Below are 20,140 nucleotides of genomic sequence, written 5' to 3' on the forward strand. Positions count from 1 at the left end.
CTAAGAGACCTCTGGGACAACATTAAACGCAACAACATTCGCATTAGAGAGGTCCCAGAAGGAGAAGGGAGAGAGAAAGGACCCGAGAAAACATTTGAAGACATTATAGTCAAAAACTTCCCTAACATGGGAAAGGAAATAGCCACCCAAGTCCAGGAAGCACAGAGAGTTCCATACAGGATAAACCCAAGGAGAAACACGCCGAGACATATAGTAATCAAATTGGCAAGAATTAAAGACAAAGAAAGATTATTGAAAGCAGCAAGGGAAAAATGACAAATAACATAATAACTCCCATAAGGTTAACAGCTAAATTCTCAGCAAAAGCTCTACAAACCAGAAGGGAGGGGCATGATATACTTAAAGTGATGAAAGGGAAGAACCTATAACCAAGATTACTCTACCGGGCAAGGATCTCATTCAGATTTGATGGAGAAATCAAAAGCTTTACAGACAAGCAAAAGCTAAGAGAATTCAGCACCACCAAACCAGCTCTACAACAAATGCTAAAGGAACTTTTCTAAGTGGGAAACACAAGAGAAGAAAAGTACCTACAAAAACAAACATATAACAATTAACAAAATGGTCACAGGAACATACATATCGATAATTACCTTAAATGTGACTGGATTAAATGCTCCAACCAAAAGACACAGGCTTGCTGAATGGATACAAAAACAAGACCCATATATATGCTGTCTACAAGAGACCCACTTCAGACCTATGGACACACACAGACTGAAAGTGAGGGGATGGAAAAAGATATTCCATGCAAATGGAAATCAAAAGAAGGCTGCAGTAGCAATACTCATATCAGATAAAATAGACTTTAAAATAGAGAATGTTACAAGAGACAAGGAAGGACACTCCATAATGATTGAGGGGTCAATCCAAGAAGAAGATATAACAATTATAAATATATATGCACCCAACATAGGAGCACCTCAATACATAAGGCAACTGCTAACAGCTATAAAAGAGGAAATCGACAGTAACACAATAATAGTGGGGGACTTTAACACCTCACTTACACCCATGGACAGATCATCCAAAATGAAAATAAATAAGGAAACAGAAGCTTTAAATGACACAACAGACCAGATAGATTTAACTGATATTTACAGGACATTCCATCCAAAACCAGTAGACTACACTTTCTTCTCAAGTGGACACAGAACATTCTCCAGGATAGATCACATCTTGGGTCACAAGTGAAGCCTCAGTAAACTTAATAAAACTGAAATCATATCAAGCATCTTTTCTGACCACAATGTTATGAAATTAAAAATGAATTACAGGGGAAAAAACGTAAAAACCACAAACACATGGAGGCTAAACAATACGTTAGTAAATAACCAAGAGATCACTGAAGAAATCAAAGAGGAAATCAAAAAACACCTAGAGACAAATGACAATAAAAACATGACGATCCAAAACCTATGGGATGCAGCAAAAACAGTTCTAAGAGGAAATTTTATAGTTATACAAGCCTACCTCAAGAAACAACAAAAATCTCAAATAAACAATCTAACCTTACACCTAAGGGAACTAGAGAAAGAAGAACAAAAAAACCCAAAGTTAGCAGAGGAAAGAAATCATAAAGATCAGAGCAGAAATAAATGAAATAGAAACAAAGAAAACAATAGCAAAGATCAATAAAACTAAAAGCTGGTTCTTTGAAAAGATAACCAAAATTGATAAACCATTAGCCAGACTCATCAAGAAAAACAGGGAGAGGACTCAAATCAATAAAATTGGAAATAAAAAAGGAGAAGTTACACCAGACACCACAGAAATACAAAGCATCCTAAGAGACTACTACAAGCAACTCTATGCCAATAAAATGGACAACCTGGAAGAAATGGACAAATTCTTAGAAAGGTGTAACTGTCCAAGACTGAACCAGGAAGAAACAGAAAATATGAACAGACCAATCACAAGTAATGAAATTGAAACTGTGATTAAAAATCTTCCAACAAACAAAACTCCAGAACCAGATGGCTTCACAGGTGAATTCTATCAAACATTTAGAGAAGAGCTAACACCCATCCTTCTCAAACTCTTCCAAAAAATTGCAGAGGAAGGAACACTCCCAAACTCATTCTATGAGGCCACCATCACCCTGATACCAAAACCAAACCAAGATACTGCAAAAAAAAAAAAAATTAGAGACCAATATCACTGATGAATATACATGCAAAGATCCTCAACAAAACACCAGCAAACAGGATCCAACAACACATTAAAAGGATCATACACCATGACCAAGTGAGATTTATCCCAGGGATGCAAGGATTCTTCAATATATGAAAATCAATCAATGTGATATACCATATTAACAAATTGAAGAATAAAAACCATATGATCATCTCAATAGATGCAGAAAAAGCTTTTGACAAAATTCAACACCGATTTATGATAAAAGCTCTCCAGAAAGTGGGCATAGAGGGAACCTTCCTCAACATAATAAAGGCCATATACGACAAACCCACAGCAAACATCATTCTCAATGGCGAAAAACTGAAAGCATTTCCTCTAACATCACGAACAAGACAAGGATGCCCACTCTCACCACTATTATGCAACATAGTTTTGGAAGTCCTAGCCACGGCAATCAGAGAAGAAAAAGAAATAAAAGGAATACAAATTGGAAAAGAAGAAGTAAAACTGTCACTGTTTGCAGATGACATGATACTATACATAGAGAATCCTAAAGATGCCACCAGAAAACTACTAGAGCTAATCAATGAATTTGGTAATGTTGCAGGATACAAAATTAATGCACAGAAATCTCTTGTATTCCTATATACTAATGATGAAAAATCTGAAAGAGAAATTAAGGAAACACTCCCATTTACCATTGCAACAAAAAGAATAAAATACCTAGGAATAAACCTACCTAGGGAGACAAAAGCCCTGTATGCAGAAAACTATAAGACACTGATGAAAGAAATTAAAGATGATACCAACAGATGGAGAGGTATACCATGTTCTTAAATTGGAAGAATCAATATTGTTAAAATGACTATACTAACCAAAGCAATCCACAGATTCAATGCAATCCCTATCAAATTACCAATGGCATTTTTTACAGAACTAGAACAAAAAATCTTAAAATTTGTGTGGAGACACAAAAGACCCCGAGTAGCCAAAGCAGTCTTGAGGGAAAAAAATGGAGCTGGAGGAATCAGACTCCCTGACTTCAAACTATACTACAAAGCTACAGTAATCAAGACAATATGGTACTGGCACAAAAACAGAAACATAGATCAATGGAACAAGATAGAAAGCCCAGAGAAAAACCCACACACCTATGGTCAACTAATGTATGACAAAGGAGGCAAGGATATACAATGGAGAAAAGACAGTCTCTTCAATAAGCGGTGCTGGGAAAACTGGACAGCTACATGTAAAAGAATGAAATTAGAACACTCCCTAATACCATACACAAAAGTAAACTCAAAATGGATTAGAGACCTAAATGTAAGACTGGACACTATAAAACTCTTAGAGGAAAACATAGGTGGAACAGTCTTTGACGTAAATCACAGCATGATCTGTTTTGATCCACCTCCTAGAGTAATGGAAATAAAAACAAAAATAAACAAATGGGATCTAATGAAACTTCAAAGCTTTTGCACAGCAAAGGAAACTATAAACAAGACGAAAAGACAACCCTCAGAATGGGAGAAAATATTTGCTAATGACTCATCGGACAAAGGATTAATCTCCAAAATATATAAACAGCTCATGCAGCTCAATATTAAAAAAACAAACAACCCAATCCAAAAATGGGCAGAAGGCCTAAATAGACATTTCTCCAAAGAAGACATACAGATGGCCAAGAAGCACATGAAAAGCTGCTCAAAATCATTAATTATTAGAGAAATGCAAATCAAAACTACAATGAGTTACCACCTCACACCAGTTAGAATGGGTGTCATCAGAAAATCTACAAACAACAAATGCTGGAGAGGGTGTGTAGAAAGGGTAACCCTCTTGCATTGTTGGTTGGAATGTAAATTGATACAGCCACTATGGAGAACAATATGGAGGTTCCTTAAAAAACTAAAAATAAAGTTACCATACGATCCACCAATCCCACTACTGGGCATATACCCAGAGAAAACCATAATTCAGAAAGACACATGCACGCCAATGTTCATTGCAGCACTATTTACAATAGCCAGGTCATTGAAGCAACCTAAATTCCCATCGACAGACGAATGGATAAAGAAGTTGTGGTACATATATACATTGGAATATTACTCAGCCATAAAAAGGAACGAAATTGGGTCATTAGTTGAGACGTGGATGGATCTAGAGACTATCATACAGAATGAAGTAAGTCAGAAAACGAAAAATAAATGTTGTATATTAACACTTATATGTGGAACCTAGAAAAATGGCACAGATGAACTGGTTTGTAGGGCAGAAATTGAGACACAGATGTAGAGAACAAACGTGCGGACACCAAGGGAGGAGAGTGGCAGGGGGGTGGGGTGGGGGTGGGGATGGTGGTGTGATGAATTAGGCGATTGGGATTGACATGTATACAGTGTTGTGTATAAAATTGATGACTAATAAGAACCTGCTGTATAAAAAAATAAGTAAAATTCAAAAATTAAGAAAGAAAAAACATTATCCCAGAAAGTCCTGTTAGATAGCACTCATGCTTCACATGTTTGTCTATTTCATCAGTGAAGGCAGTGTTCTCTGTGATTGGATTTTTCAAGTAAGTTATTCCAACTTTATGTTAAAAAAAAAAGGAAAAAAAACCATAATGAAAAAGAATATTAAAATAGAATGTCTGTATGTGTATAATTGAGTCACTTTGCTGTACAGCAGAGATTGGCACAACTTTGTAAATCAACTATGCTCCAATTAAAAAAAATTTTTTTTAATAACCCATTTTGTATTTAAAGTCTCTTCAGAGTTCCCCTTTCCTCTTCCAGGTTCAACAACCTAATGCTTTCAGTGGTTCAGTGTCTGACTTGGTTGTGAATCCTTCACCATCCTAGTTCACCTAATTATGCTAAATTCCTAGGACTGGGCATTGCACTTCTGGAAACTTGAAAGAGAAAAGTCATGCTCCAGAAGATAAGTGAGACTGAAGACTCCACCCAGTACTGCCGTGTTGATCACTGTCTATGTGCTGCCTGCATGATCATTTTCTCCAAGGGCTAAGCTAGAGACTAAAGTGAAAAGGAAGTGAACTTCCCCGGGGAAGTGCTCCCCAGGGAAGTGAACAATTTCCCCATGTATTCCACAGTACTGTCCTTCATGTAAAGATTGGAGAGGGGTGGGGAGACTGTAGAGGAAGGGTCAGATGGGCAAGAATGATCTAGCCCCTAGCAAAGAGGACAAGGACAAACAGCCAGTTGAAATAAGAACCCCAGGGGGTCTGTGCTGCAGTTCATCCCTTTGAGGCCAAAGCACAGAGTATCAACTTCAATCCCATTCACAAGTTACCAACCCTCTCTTTCCTACAAAACTAAAGTATTTAACATTCCTTGTCATTTTCCTTTAGATATACATGTATAAGCACATAATTTTGACAGGAGAGAGAGACAGCAATATTGAAGAAGAAAAGTTCCATTGTTCTGTTGCTTCTAAAGTAAATGATGGAAAATTATAAGCTAATTTACATATGGGAGATTAGAAGAGTATCCCTTTATTCCTATTAATATATTTTCTCTTCCTAATTATAAAGATTTGAATCTTTTTAAAACAACTTTATACAAAACATTTGTGTGGATATAAGAACTGCATGTTAAATGCTAATTCTGGATGAGTTATTTGCATAATCTCACAAAAGAGCTAAATTGCTTGTATTTAATAATAAATAGAGAGTTTAAAAGGATTGTGGATATCTTGAGAGAATGTGAAACAGAGAAAAAATTTGCTTCTATTTTAAGATATGGACTGTTTTTTACCACTTTGAATTTAAAACTACTTGCCGTCCTCTAGGGAAAACTTGTCCTAACTTTTCGATAAGCTTCATATTTCAAGGTTCCGACAACATAACAATTCAAGTACATTGAAGGTGAAGAGTTAATATGTTTTAAAATGAATATGGATAATTTTCAAAAGATAATAAACTGCATCTAAAATAGTTCTACATTTGGAAAGTGGAGACTTTTGAAGACTGTAGATTCTGTGTATGACAACAAAATGGAGAGAATTGTAGAAGTTATCCAGAGAATTCAGGGAGAATCAAAATTCATGAAGAAAGAATAGATGGGAGACTTTTCTTAAGAATGTGATTTGACAGTGTTATGACTCAGCAGTTGTTATTTCTGCAAGTGAGCAGGAAAATCATGCTAGCAGGTAAAACACATGAAATAACAGATGCTAAATATATCTAATTTTGATTTGATGTTTATGCTTTTTGAAGTCAGGAACCAGTCTCGGTGGCATTCAATACAGCAGACCCTTCACCTTTCTCCTTCTCCTCCCCTCAACTCTTTGCTTTCTTGGTTTTCCTTCTGTCTCTTTGCCAATTCCTCTTCGGACTCTTTTGCAGACGCCTCTCTCTCTCTTTGACCTCTAACTGTTGACCTCTCATTCAGTCCTAAACCCTCTATCCTTTTCTCTTATCCCCCTCTCTCTCGGTTATCTTTTCAGTTTCCATGGCTTTAAATTCTATCTCTATGCCTCAAATACCAAATTTACATCCTAAAACCTGTCCTCTGAGTCCTGGTTTACAGATGCTTGTCAGCCTCCTCGTTCAGATGTCTGCCGGCATCTCAAATGCAACAAATCAGTTTAAATCTACACTCTCGATGTGACCCACCACCCATGTCTCCCCAATCTTCTCCACTTCAGCAACTAGCACCACATGCACCCAGTCTAGCTGCTTGATATCAACACACTTCCTCTGTCATTTCATTGAAAAAGCATGTCAAATCCTTTCACTGGGCTTCATTTGCACCACTGTCACCATAGTCTAAGTCACCATCTCACATAGACTATTTTGCTGGCTTCTCTGCTGGCTACTGACACTGTCTCCTCCAACCAGTTTTTTCTCCAACGAGTTTTTCCCACAACAACAACAAAAAGTAATCATCATATGTCATTAATTATTATCAGCTACCTTTCCTTAGAATTAATAAGCAGATTCTGTAGCTACTGTAAAATAGCTACTCTGGGTTGCCACAAGTCTGACCTGGTCTATGAACATGTCACTTTTCTATTAAAAAGCTGTCAGTGGCTTCCTATTACATAAGAATAAAATATAAACTCCTGACAATTGTGTTATATACCGAATGTTTGTATCCCCCCAAAATTCATATACTGAAATCCTAACCCCTAACATGATGGTGTTAGGAGGTGGGGACTTTGGGAGGTAATTAGGTCATGAGGTTGGAATCCTCATGAATGGGATTAGAGCCCCTCTGAAAGAGACCCCAAAAGCTTCCTCACCCCCTTCTGCCATGTGAAGACACAGCAAGAAGATGGCCATTTGTCATTCAAGAAGCTGACCCTCACCAGACACTAAACCTTCTGGCACCTTGATCTTGGTCTTCCCAGCCTCCAGAACCATGAGAAATAAATGCTTGTTGTTTAAGCCACCCAGTCTATGGTATTCTGTTATAGAAGCCCGAATGGACTAAGACAAATGGTCTACAAAGACCCCACGTGATCTAGCCCTTGCCTATCTGACGAAATTCATCTCCTGCCCATCCACCTTTTTCACTTTCCTCCACCCACGCTGACCTTTCAACCCCTCAGATGTTCTTTTTTTTTTTTCCAGTCTCAGAGACTTTACACATGCTGTTCCTTTACTGAGAATACCCTGTCCCCTACTTTTTATGTAACTGACACTTTCAATTCTTAGCTTAAATGGCACTCCCTCAGAGGTCTTCCCTGCCTACCAGTCCTGAGTAAGCCCTTCTCTGCAATGTACTGTGTATCCCTCTACCCTCTTTGTTTCTTTCAAAGCACTGATCATAATTTGTATTTTGTATATTTTTATTTACTTGTGTATTGACAACCTCTTCTACTACACTGCTAATACCCTAAGGACAGGGATTATATTTGTTTTTTTATCTAAAGAGCTTAGTACAGTACCTGTCACATCCTAGGTCTTCAATAAATATTTGTAGAATGCGTGAAGAGTAAATCAGTGAGCTGAGGGCAATTACAGAGATAATGTTTTCTATAAAAATTTTTGGTGAGTGAGCAAAACTAGTCAGCTGCTCAGTATCTGAAAACTCAGTGGCGGATGGCTGTAGTTTGCTACCTGAAAACTTGATATATAGTTTCGACAGCGATCTTTCCATGTCTGGAGAACATTAAAAGTTTTGGAAAGTAGCCTTTCAAAATGTCAAGTGCCTATTGTATTGAGGTTTTTAATGTTTTCAAATGATTTAAGCTAATTTGCATTCTCATAATTTATTCCCCAAACACTTGCATGGCCTGAAAGAGTAGAGTCAAGCCCAACAAATGAAGACAGGGACAGCACACAGAGACTGAAGTGGGCTGTCTGTGCCAGTCTCAGATTTCCCTGATAGGAGACGTAGAAACACCACGGCCAGGTGACTCTGGAGTATAATTACTCACCAGTGTGGGTTCAGACCAAGTGGCTTGAACTCTGAGAGTATGCGATTCAATGACTCTCAACATAGTCAACGAGTTGATATAGCTCCTTGGGTTTCTATGCTATTTTCTCTGTTTCAATACAGTTTTTCCTTGAGTTTTAAATATTGTTTCTGTAGTTATCTAATAATTACCTATGCAAGGATGATGTAAAATCCTTGGCAATTCCAAAAAAATGTTTTGCAACCTGCCAGGGAATAGCCTCTGCCCTGCTGATTCCACTGAGTGACATTTCAAAGCTGATTACTTAGTCCTATTCAGACAGATATCCCACTGCAATCAACATCCTTCTTGTGTTTACCTCAATAGGGATTTTGCCTTAATAAGAAATATAGAATTGGGTTCTTAGTGATAATTATGATAATAATTTTCAAAGGACAAGTCTTTCCCTTAATAAATAATCCTTCTCTAAGAGCAAGCATCCTTGAATCTTATCTCTGCTGTTTTTCAAATGAACATTCTTAAAAATCAATTTTGATACTTGAGGCTTATGCAAGGATAAGTGGAACTCAGAAATGACAGATTCTGTTTTCATGTGGCTATAGATGTTTTTCTAATGCCAACAGTAGGGGAAAAATAAATAAATTTGTTTATTAAGGTCCTCTTTAATCTTCCATTGCCAAAGATAACCTCAGATTCATATTAAATAAATATTCCACCATTGTCCTAAATTAATTAATTAAAATCAACAGAGGCTGCCATATCAGCATATTGTTATCATTGGAGTTTAATACAAGGCAGGCAATGTTTGGATGGCTTGAGGCTATTTAGCACCTCCTATTTCCATCCATTATCCCCATCCACCTCCAGTAATATTTAATTAAGTAAAAAGAGAGCATTTGTTAGTGTTTAATTCCTCAGCCCTCCCTTAAATTCACACTGCTGCCTCTAAGCTGTTCATATGTGGGAATTCTGGACCCATCAGTGAAGACAGCAATATAGTAAGTTAGCTAAGACTATGTAAATGTTCTGAAGGAATACATGTAAAGTAAAATATGTGGCCAGGAGGCAGTGGGAGTCTGTACAGGATTCTCATGACACTGTCTCTGCACCATCACAGTTCAAGGCAGTTGCCTGCATTTCATTGTCACAATGGTGAGAACACTGAACAAAGAGTTGAGCAAGCAGGAATCGAATTCAGTCATTCCACTAGTAGCTGTGGATCCTTACCCAAGACTTCAATTTCCTCATTTTAAAATTGAATGTATTGGATTTCTGCTCCTGGGAACATAGAGTAAACATCATTTCCCTGTTTGTCATATAAAATAAAACTTTAAAACCCTGAACATTTTATATAAAACACATAGGAAGTCACTGAAAGGTGGAGAGAAGAAGGCAGGGAAACAAGAGACTTTGGGACATGAGACAAAACATGGTGGTGGGTTCTCTAAGTTTTCTTTTAACTTCATATATCCAGACTTGGAGCTGAAGAAGCCAACAATATGGGAATGCCAATGGAGGTAAGGAAAAAAGCCACAACAAAACCTGCTTTCTCTAGCCAAGCAATAAAAAAAGGGCAACCGAACAAGACAGAAAACAATAAAAGCCAAGCACCCTAGAAAAGTCTGTGGCCCTACTCCACCCATGCTGGCAAAGACTGAGTGGAGTGAGGAGCTGGGACTTCCACTCACACACACTATAGCAAAGTGCCCCAACACCCCTACTAAGGTGATGTCTGAGAAGACCAAGCAGGAAGATGGAACGTTAACCTCTGCTGACCAGTAATGAGCCCCCTCTCTTACACAATATCCCTGGAGACCATGTGAGAGTCTGTAGTTCCACCCCGATCCAGCCATAATTAGGCACTCCTCCTCCTCCCTGTTAGGGCAGTGTCAGAAGAAGTCTAAGGAAGTGTGAGGACTTTCACCATCAACCAGCAGTAACAAGGCCATCTCCACTGTGGTATCAGTGGAGATCGCAGCTGAGCTGAAAGTCCCACTCATCCAGTGAAATGAGGATCCCTCTGACCAGGTGTCAACGGAGCCTGGATGGCCACAGAGGCCACCTCTATCTGGCATTAACAAGGAGGTGCCCTCCTCTTTCCCCAAAAGAACAAGTGTCAGAGAAAGAGAGTTAGAATAAAAGGAGTAAATAAGATCCAGAGTCTTATAACAAAACACAAAAATATTCAGTTTTCCATTGAAAATTACTCATCATACCAAGAACAAGGAAGATCTTTAAATGAATTTTAAAAGACTATCAATAAATGTCAACGCTGAAATGGCAGAGATGTTAGAACTATCTGACAAAGGTTTTAAAGTAGCCATCGAAAAATGCTTCAGTGAATGATTACAAACACTCTTGAAACTTTTGAAAAATAGAAAGTCTCAGCAAAGAACTAAAAGATATAAAAAAGAACCAAATGGAAATTTTAGAACTGCAAAATACAATCACTGAAATAAAGTGGAAAAAACAGCAGAAAAGAGGTGACAGAGTAAAGAATCAATGAACTAGAAGATAGAACAATAAAAAATTACCCAATTTGAACAAACAGAGAGGAAATAAGCTAAAAAAATAAAATGAACAGAGCCTCAGATACCTGGGGGACAATAACAAAAGATCTAACATTTGAGTCATCCAAGTCCTGGAACAGAGAAGAAAATGATGAGATTAAAAAAGTACTCAAAGGAATAATGATTGGAAACTGCCTAAATTTGGCAAGAGACATAAAACTACAGATTGAAGAAGCTGGGTAAAGCCCAAACAGGAAAAACTGTATGAAATCCATGACAAGACACATCATCATTAAACTTCTAAAAGCTAAAGACAAAGACAAAATCCTGAAAGCAGCCAGATAAAATAGCACATTATCAATGAGGGAAAATAATTCAATGACAGTGGATTGCTCATCAAAAGTCATGAAGGTCAGAGGAAAGTGGAAATCAAAAAATACAATGAACAGAATGAAAAGGAAAACACAACATAAAAGTTTTATGTGACACTCCTAAAGCAATGCTGAAAGGGAAATTTATAACACTAAAATCTCTGTTAATAAAGAAGAACATTCTCAAATCAGTAATTTAACATCCCACCTCAAGAACCTGGAATAAAGAGAGCAAAGTAAATCTGAAGCAAGCAGAAGGAAAGAAATAATAAAGAACATAAGTTGGTGAAATTCAAAACAGAAAAACAATAGAGAAAATCAATGGAACAAAGAGCTGGTTCTTTGGAAAGATCAATAACATTGATGAACCTTTATTATGACTGAGACGGAGAAAGACAAATGCTGTGTGATATCACTTATATGTAGAATAACAAACTAGTGAATATAACAAAAAAGAAACAGACTCACAGATATAGAAAACAAATTGGTGGTTACCAGTGGGGAGAGGGTAGGGGGAGGGGAAAGATAGGTGTAAGGGATTAAGAGGTGCAAACTACTATGTATAAAATAAACAAGCTGCAAGGATATATTGTACAGCACAGGGAATATAGCTAATGTTTTATAAAAACTATAAATGGAGTATAACCTTTAAAAATTGTGAATTACTATGTTGTACACCTGAAACATATAATATTGTAAATCAACTACACCTCAATAAAAAAAGAGAAAAGAAAAATAAATAAATAAATAAACATTTACCACCCCCACCCTGAAAAATAGTTCACCCTTGAACAACATGGGTTTGAAGTGTGCAGGTCCACTTATGCATGGAATTGTTTCAATTGTAAATACTACAGTAGTACACAATACACAACAGGTTGAATATGCTGATGTGGAATCATGGATATGGAGGGCCAACTATAGGTTATACATGGACTTTTGACTGCATGCAGAGTTGGTGCTCCTAACCCCCATGCTGTTCACAGGTCAACTGTACTAAAAACAACTCTACACAAATAAATTTGACAACTTAGAGAAATGGACAGATTCCTCAAAAAACACAGATTACTACAAGTCATCCAATATGAAATAGATAATGTGAATAGCCCTAAAGCTATTAAGGATATTGAATTCATAATTTTTTAAATTACCAAAAAAGAACTCTGATCTTAGATGATTCTACTGGAGAATTCTACCAAATGCTTAAAAAAAAATTATCACCAAGTCTACACACAAGCTCCTCCAGAAAATAGAATACCAAAGGATAGCTCCCAATTCATTTTATGAGCTAGTATTACTCTGATACCAAAGCCAGACAAAGACAGTATAAAACAAGAAAACTGTACAACAGTACAACAATATGCCTCATGAATATAGATGCAAAGTCTTTAACAAAATATTGGCAAATAGAATTCAGCAATATATTTTTTAAAAAAAGAATTATATACCATGAGCAAGTGAGATTTATTCCATGGATGCAAGACAGTTCCAATATTTGAAAACCATTCAATGTAATCAATTTGACATAATCTACTATATTAAAAAAGGAAGAAAAAATAACATGATCAAATCAATCAATGCAGAGCAACCATTCAAAAAACTTCATGAAAAATAAGAATAAGGGGGAATTTACACAACTTGATAAAGAACATCTACAAAAAAACCCTACAGCTAACATTATGCTTAATGATACATGGCAAGGATATCTGCTTTCACCAATGTTATTCAACATAGTGCTGTAATTTCTAACCAGTTCAATAAGGCAGGGAAAGGAAATAAAAGACATACAGATCAGAAAAGAAGAAATAGAACTGTCCCTATGACAGAAGACACAATTGCCTTTGTAGAAAATTTCAAATTCTACCAAAAAATCTCATAGAACAGATAGGTGAATGCAGCAATGTGGTAAGATACAAGATCTACATACGAAACTTGATTTTTTTAATATACTAGCAATGAACATATGAATACTGAAAAACACAATACTTGTACAATAGCTTTAAAAAATCCTTATGTGTAAATCTAACAAGACATGCATAGGATTTGTATGCTAAAACTACACCATGCTGATATAAGACATTAAGGATTTAAATAAGTTGATAGAAATACAGTGTTCAAAATCAAAAAAAAGAAAAAGAAAAGACCAGGTACATAATAGAAACTATCTTATTAACATCCATGAACAGTAGTTTGACTCCTATAAAATAATTGCATTAAAAAAAAAGAGGGACTTCCCTTGTGGTCCAGTGGCTAAGACTTCACTTTCCAATGCAGAGGGTGTGGGTTCAATCCCTGGTGGGGAGCTAAGATCCCACATGCCTCGTGGCCAAAAAATCAAAACATAAAACAGAAGCAATATTGTAACAAATTCAATAAAGACTTTAAAAATGGTGTACATCAAAAAAAAATTCTTAAAAAAATAAAAAAGGACAAGGAATACAGTGTTCATGGATTAGAAGAGTCAACATAGTAAAGATATCAATTTTCTCTAAAGTGATATACAGGTTTGACACAACTCCTATAAAAATTCTAACAAGATTTTTTGTGAGGAGATATATATATGTATGTATATATGTATATACACACACACATGTATATATCTCCTAAATTTTATATGGAAAGGCAGAGGAACTAGAATAGCTAAAACATTTTTGAAAAAAGAAGAATAAAGTTGGAGGAATCAGTCTACTCGGTTTCAAGATGTATTACATAGCTACATCAATCAAGACTTTGTGGTATTGATGGAGGCGTAGACAAACAGAATAGAGAGCCCAGAAATAGATCCACAAAAATATGTCCTATAGATTTTTGACAAAGGTGCAAACGTAACACAATGGGAGACAAAGTCCATTCAACAAATAGTGCTAAGGAAAGTGGACATCATCTGTAGAAAAAAAAAAAAAAGACCCTTGACCTAAGTATCACACCTTGTTCAAAAACATTAACTCAAAAGGTATAACAGACAAATTTAAAGCTATAAAACTTTTAAGGAAAAAACTGAAAAATCTTGGATAACTAAGACTAAGCATAGACTTCTTTGAGTTGATGCCAAAATCATGATCCATAAAAGGAAAAATTGATACATTAGGCTTCATCAAGGTTTTTAAATGTTTGCTTTGTGAAAGACCCTGTTAAGAAGATGAAAGGACAAATTACAGCCTGGCAGAAAATATTTTCAAATCACATATTCAACAGAGGGTTAGTAAGTATCTAAAATATATAAAGCACTCTCAAAACCAAAGAGCAAAAATCCTATTAGAAAATTGACAAAAGACATGGAGAGACATTTCACCAAAAAGGATATAATGTGGCAAATAAACACATGAAGAGATGTTCAACCTCATCTGCCATTAGGGAAATGCAAATTAAATCACAATTAGATATCACTATATACCTATCAGAATCCCTAAAATAAAGAATAGTGATAACACCAAATGCTGGTGAAGATATGGAGAAACTGAGTCACTCATATATTACTAGTGGGAATGTAAAATGGTACAGTCACTGTGGAAAACAGCTTAGCAGTTTCTTAATAAAGTAAAATAAACATGCAACTACCATATGTTCTCTAGTGGAGAACAGATTAGTGGTTGGCAGCTGTTAAGGAGGGGGTGATAGTGGAGGGGAGGAGCGGTGAACCTATACAAAAGCAACATGTAGAATACTTGTGGCAATAGAAGGGTTCAGCATCTTAGTATTTTGATCATGACATTGCATTATAGTTTTTTTTTAAACATCTTTATTGAAGTATAATTGCTTTACAATGGTGTGTTAGTTTCTGCTTTATAACAAAGTGAATCAGTTATACATAAACATATGTTCCCATATCTCTTTCTTCTTGCATCTCCCTCCCATTTATAAGCTGTTACAACGGGGAGAAACTGGATAAAGGGTACACAGGATTTCTCTGCATTTTTTCTTACAATGTGAATATACATTTATTCTGCATGTGAATAAACTGCATGTGAATTTACAATTATTTCAAAATAAGAAGTTTAATTTAAAAAAAGAAGGTATCAGCTGGGTAGTTTCTCATATAACTTCTCCTGAGAGACTGTCTCTCAGTTATCATTTTAGTTGAATGATTGTAAATACACAGAAGTGTAAACATAAGACACAAAGCTAATTTAAGCTAATACATTTTTGGCATTTATGATTGAAGTAGAAATAGGTCATTAAGTTGAAAATTAATAGACTATATTCAGAATGGTAAATTCTTGCATATTTATCTCAGGTTGAGAATAGCAAATATAGGGTCAGCTTGTGAAATACTATTTGGAATAACGCAAAAAATCTCATGTTCATTTCATATAGTCCTGCAAAAAGCCTGTAGAAAAAAATTCTATCACAGGCATGTGGCCTAGGGTTAGACTAAGAAAGAGTGAAATGACAATTTCCCATTCTCCACAAAATGTCATTCTAAAGAAACACAAGGTTATATAAATACTGTGTTAATGTGGCAAAAGCAAAGAGAAAACAAACTTTATACATCAAAACAGTATAAAAATAAAACAAAAAACAACGACCTATTTCCACAGTATAGCTTTCCCTAAACATAATTCATCCACTCCTGACTGCACTCTTCTCTTTCATTAGCCCAGTTTGACTAGAGGGACTGAGGACCGAGGAGCTCCTGGTGCTCTGTCTGGTGCTGAACTGAGGTCAAGAATCGGCACTCAGGATCAAGATTAATAGATAGAAAGTCAGGCAGGCAGTCTAACTGGTTTCAGTCCCAGGGCCCAAAATGAGAGGTCAAGTCCAGATGTGAGGCAGCAGGTAAGAAACCAGGGGGAGCAGAAATTCCATCCAGAGCAGAAGAAGCCTGGAGAGACTCTCCACGTCATCAGGGCAAAACCGAAGACACGTTTACAGGGTGCCTGCGCTTTCACTACAAGTGAGAGAACTGCTAAAGGTTCAGGTCAGTTCAGACACATTTATTCGACAGCTATTTACTAAGAACCTCCCTGTGTGCTGGGCTTTGTGCTAAGTATTGAGGGAGCAAAGGCCATTAAGTGCTTACCGTTCAGTCGAAGAGAGGGATAAGGTAGCAATGACCAGGACCTGTGAAAAGATGGAGTAAGCACTGGGTGAGGTGGGTGCCCCCAAAGAGGCATTTCTGTTGATCTGTGGGTTTGTGATGGTAGAGGGATGGAGAGGGTGGCAGGCCAGAGAAACTGTTCCTGAGATCATACCGCCTGAACTGGGTCTTGAAAGGACAAATGTGAAGGAGAGAAGGATTGGGAAAGAAATTTCAGGCAGAGGAAAGGAGAAGGAAGCTATGTGAGACACTGAGGCTTGAAAAACTATGATGCCTCAAGAAATTTCATTTCTGAAGAAATCGACCACGTTGGGGACTTGGGGGACACTAGACAGAGACCCTGATGAGGGTGAGGCACAGAACCGAAAGCAAGGGCATTAAACTGGACAAAGAAAGGTGGATCTTCCAGCCCTACTCTTCATGCAGAATGCCAGCCTCCAGGCTCTTTCGCCCGAGGTGGAGGTTCATTCAAACCTTAACCACGTATGATTCTCTAGGGGATCTTGCTGAAACGCAGACTCTGATGCAGTAGATTTGAGGAGGGGCCTGAGATGCTGCATTTCTAACAGGCTCCTGGGATGATGCTGATTCTGCTAGCCCATAAACCGCACTATGAGCAGCAGGGGTTTAGAGTGCACTAGTCTCCAGAGTGGACATGGAAATGTTCCACTGGAGTGAGGGAAGGAAATGTTAAGACATATCTATAGTCTTTATCAAAACAGTAGGAAATTAGGAGAAGGCTGCGGTGGCGGTGGCTCTGGAGGCCACAGTCGCGGTCCTGGCTTCGGCCCCAGCAGCACCATGGTGCTCGTGCATCAGGAGCTCGTGCTCCGGGCTGCCCTCCTGGCCACGGTCTCGGGCTACTTCATCAGCCTCGATGCGCATGCAGAGGAGTGCTTCTTCAGACGGGTCACCTCGGGCACCAAGATGGGCCTCATCTTCGAGGTAGCCGAGGGTGGCTTCCTGGACATCAACATGGAGGCTACAGGGCCTGAAAATAAAGGAATTTATAAAGCAGACAGGGAGTCCAGTGGGAAATACACATTTGCTGCTCACATGGATGGAACATATAAGTTTTGTTTTAGCAATAGGGTGTCCACTGTGACTCCAAAGATAGTGATGTACGCCATTGATAATGGGGAGGCCCCCTAAGGACAAGACATGGAAACAGAAGCTCACCAGAACAAGCTAGAAGAAATGATTAATGAGCTGCTCGCAGTGGCAATGACGGCTGTAAAGCATGAACAGGACAACAGGGGAGTTCAGGAGAGAATACACAGAGCAATCAATGACAACACAAACAGCAGAGTGGTCCTTTGGTCCTTCTTTGAAGCTCTTGTTCTAGTTGCCATGACATTGGGACAGATCTACTACCTGAAGAGATTTTTTTACAGTCCAGAGGATTGTTTAAAAAGCGTTTTCCTGGGCTTCCCTGGTGGCGCAGTGGTTGAGAATCTGCCTGCCAATGCAGGGGACACGGGTTCGAGCCTTGGTCTGGGAAGATCCCACATGCCGCAGAGCATCTGGGCCCGTGAGCCACGGCTACTGAGCCTGCGCGTCTGGAGCCTGTGCTCTGCAACAAGAGAGGCCACAATAGTGAGAGGCCCGCGCACCGCGATGAAGAGTGGCCCCCGCTTGCCGCAACTGGACAAAGTCCTCGCACAGAAACGAAGACCCAACACAGCCAAAAATAAATAAATAAATAAATATATAAATAAATATTTAAAAATTTTTAAAAAAGCCTTTTCCTGATGATCCCAAACTCATAATTCACTGTTCACCAAACATCTTGGTCATAATAACGTCATTAGTTTCTACATTTTAATTTTCTGAACTGTACATTCACAGCTTCTGTTTCTTTGTGATTAACAGATATTGGGGGAAAACACTTTTTTAGGAAAGTTATAGTGAAATTTGACATGTGATTGGCATGATTTCATATTTGAATTCTGCCTTCATTATACAGGTCCTTCCAGAACTCAAGCACTGTAAGTGGAATATAGGTGTATAGTCCTTATTATACCTTCTTTCCTTTTGTTTTCATCATAAAATGCAGTTTGTTCAGGATAGTACTTTACTAAAATGACTGCATTCTTGGGATCCCTTATCCTGCAGTTCAAGTCATTAAAGATTCATTTTGTTGAGTCCTTATGAGAAACAACAATCTGAATCTTGACATTTTCTATCCAGCCTAATGGCAGAGCTCTGTGACTAGAATATGCTACCAGGTTGGTACTTTTACACCTTGTCTATCTTGTTTTTGCTTTAAAGATAACCAACAACCTTTTTCCCCTTATAGTTTTACTTTGAAACCTAGAACTCAATCACTTCCACTTAAAATTGTTGACACAAGGAGCTAATAACCATTTTTTTGGTTTCTGCCTAACCTTGTAAGAAGTCTCTATTAAAGCCAATTCTCTGGGTGTTTCAGTGAACGATAGTTCTTTTTCTTTCTATGCTGGCACATCCACTTTCTCTACTCTTGGCACATAGGAGGTATGCATTCAAGTAACTGGAAAAATCTGGATTTCTGATGCCAAAGGGTTAAAAGCCTCTTGGATTTCTTTGCAGTGATATACAGCCACTGTTTTATTTTTGATCAGTGGCATTTTGGCCACTGTTTAATTAGAGTACTGAACATTACTGTCAGTATTAGGGTTTTTGTTTTTGTTTTTCTTGGGTCTTTCTTTTATGGCACATGTGAATTTTGTTTTGTATAAAATAAAATGACTTTCTCTTGGTATCTGATGATGGGTTTAAAATTAAAGGAGCATCTGGTTTTGGTGTGGATTTGGTTTGGTGTGGATTTGGTTTGGTGTGGATCCAGGATTATGTTGTAACTGACTTATGTTAGTTACTCGTACATTTTTTTTTTTATCTTTGCAAGGGGAAAACTACAAGTAACGAGTTTTATATAACTAATTTAAATTTATTAAAAGTTTTTATGTTCAGGATAAGCAATTTTTCAACCTTGGGTGAAAATACTTGCAACAGTTTAAGGTGACAGTGTTTTACCTTAGGACAACTGTTGCATGCCAATTTGTGTGCATGTGTGTGTGAAAACACTTCAAAACTGAGTTAAAAGATGTAAATTTAAAATTGGTTGTGTATCTAATCTGCCCGAGGTTCAGTAAATAAACAATTATTTTTAAAAACAAAAAACAACAACAAGAACAAAAGTAGGAAATTAAATGTTGTACAGTAATATACAGATCAAATCTGGTACCTTCACTCACTCTGTGTGCTGGACAATGGCATGTGTAATATGTAAGAAATCCTGTGGTGGGGTGGACATTCTGTAACTTGGAGGAATTGACAATGGCACCTTTTCTCCTATGTCAAATTTCAACTTATAGTCACATACTGCAATTGTATTACTCAGTGGATTTCTGGATTATATTACCTAATGTTAACTGAGCTTCATAAAATGGACAAGTGGCCTAAAAGGATTCCTACACACAAACTACTGATCAAGAATTACACTAGGAATATAAATACAGGTGAACAATCAAGTGGCAGTGATAATGTTTCTACTATTCCTGGAATGAGGTCTTGGTAGCTACACAGTAACATCAAAATAATGATTCCAAGATCTGACTCCAAGTTTGTTAAAAATAAATCTAAATTATGAATAAGACTATTTGCACTATGTGTTTACATGTACAAGTATTAACAAT

General features: G+C 37.3%; 1 pseudogene across 1 annotated transcript; it reads left to right on the forward strand.

Moving 5' to 3' along the window:
* The first annotated feature begins 368 nt into the window (after window positions 1-368).
* On the forward strand, window positions 369-19,148 carry LOC309647935 (transmembrane emp24 domain-containing protein 2 pseudogene; annotated as a pseudogene). The gene has a single exon. The product of its transcript is annotated as a transmembrane emp24 domain-containing protein 2 pseudogene (transcript).
* Window positions 19,149-20,140: the final 992 nt, after the last annotated feature.

This window comes from Balaenoptera physalus, assembly GCF_965194825.1.
Source record: "Balaenoptera physalus genome assembly, chromosome: 18".
Lineage (NCBI taxonomy): Eukaryota > Metazoa > Chordata > Mammalia > Artiodactyla > Balaenopteridae > Balaenoptera > Balaenoptera physalus.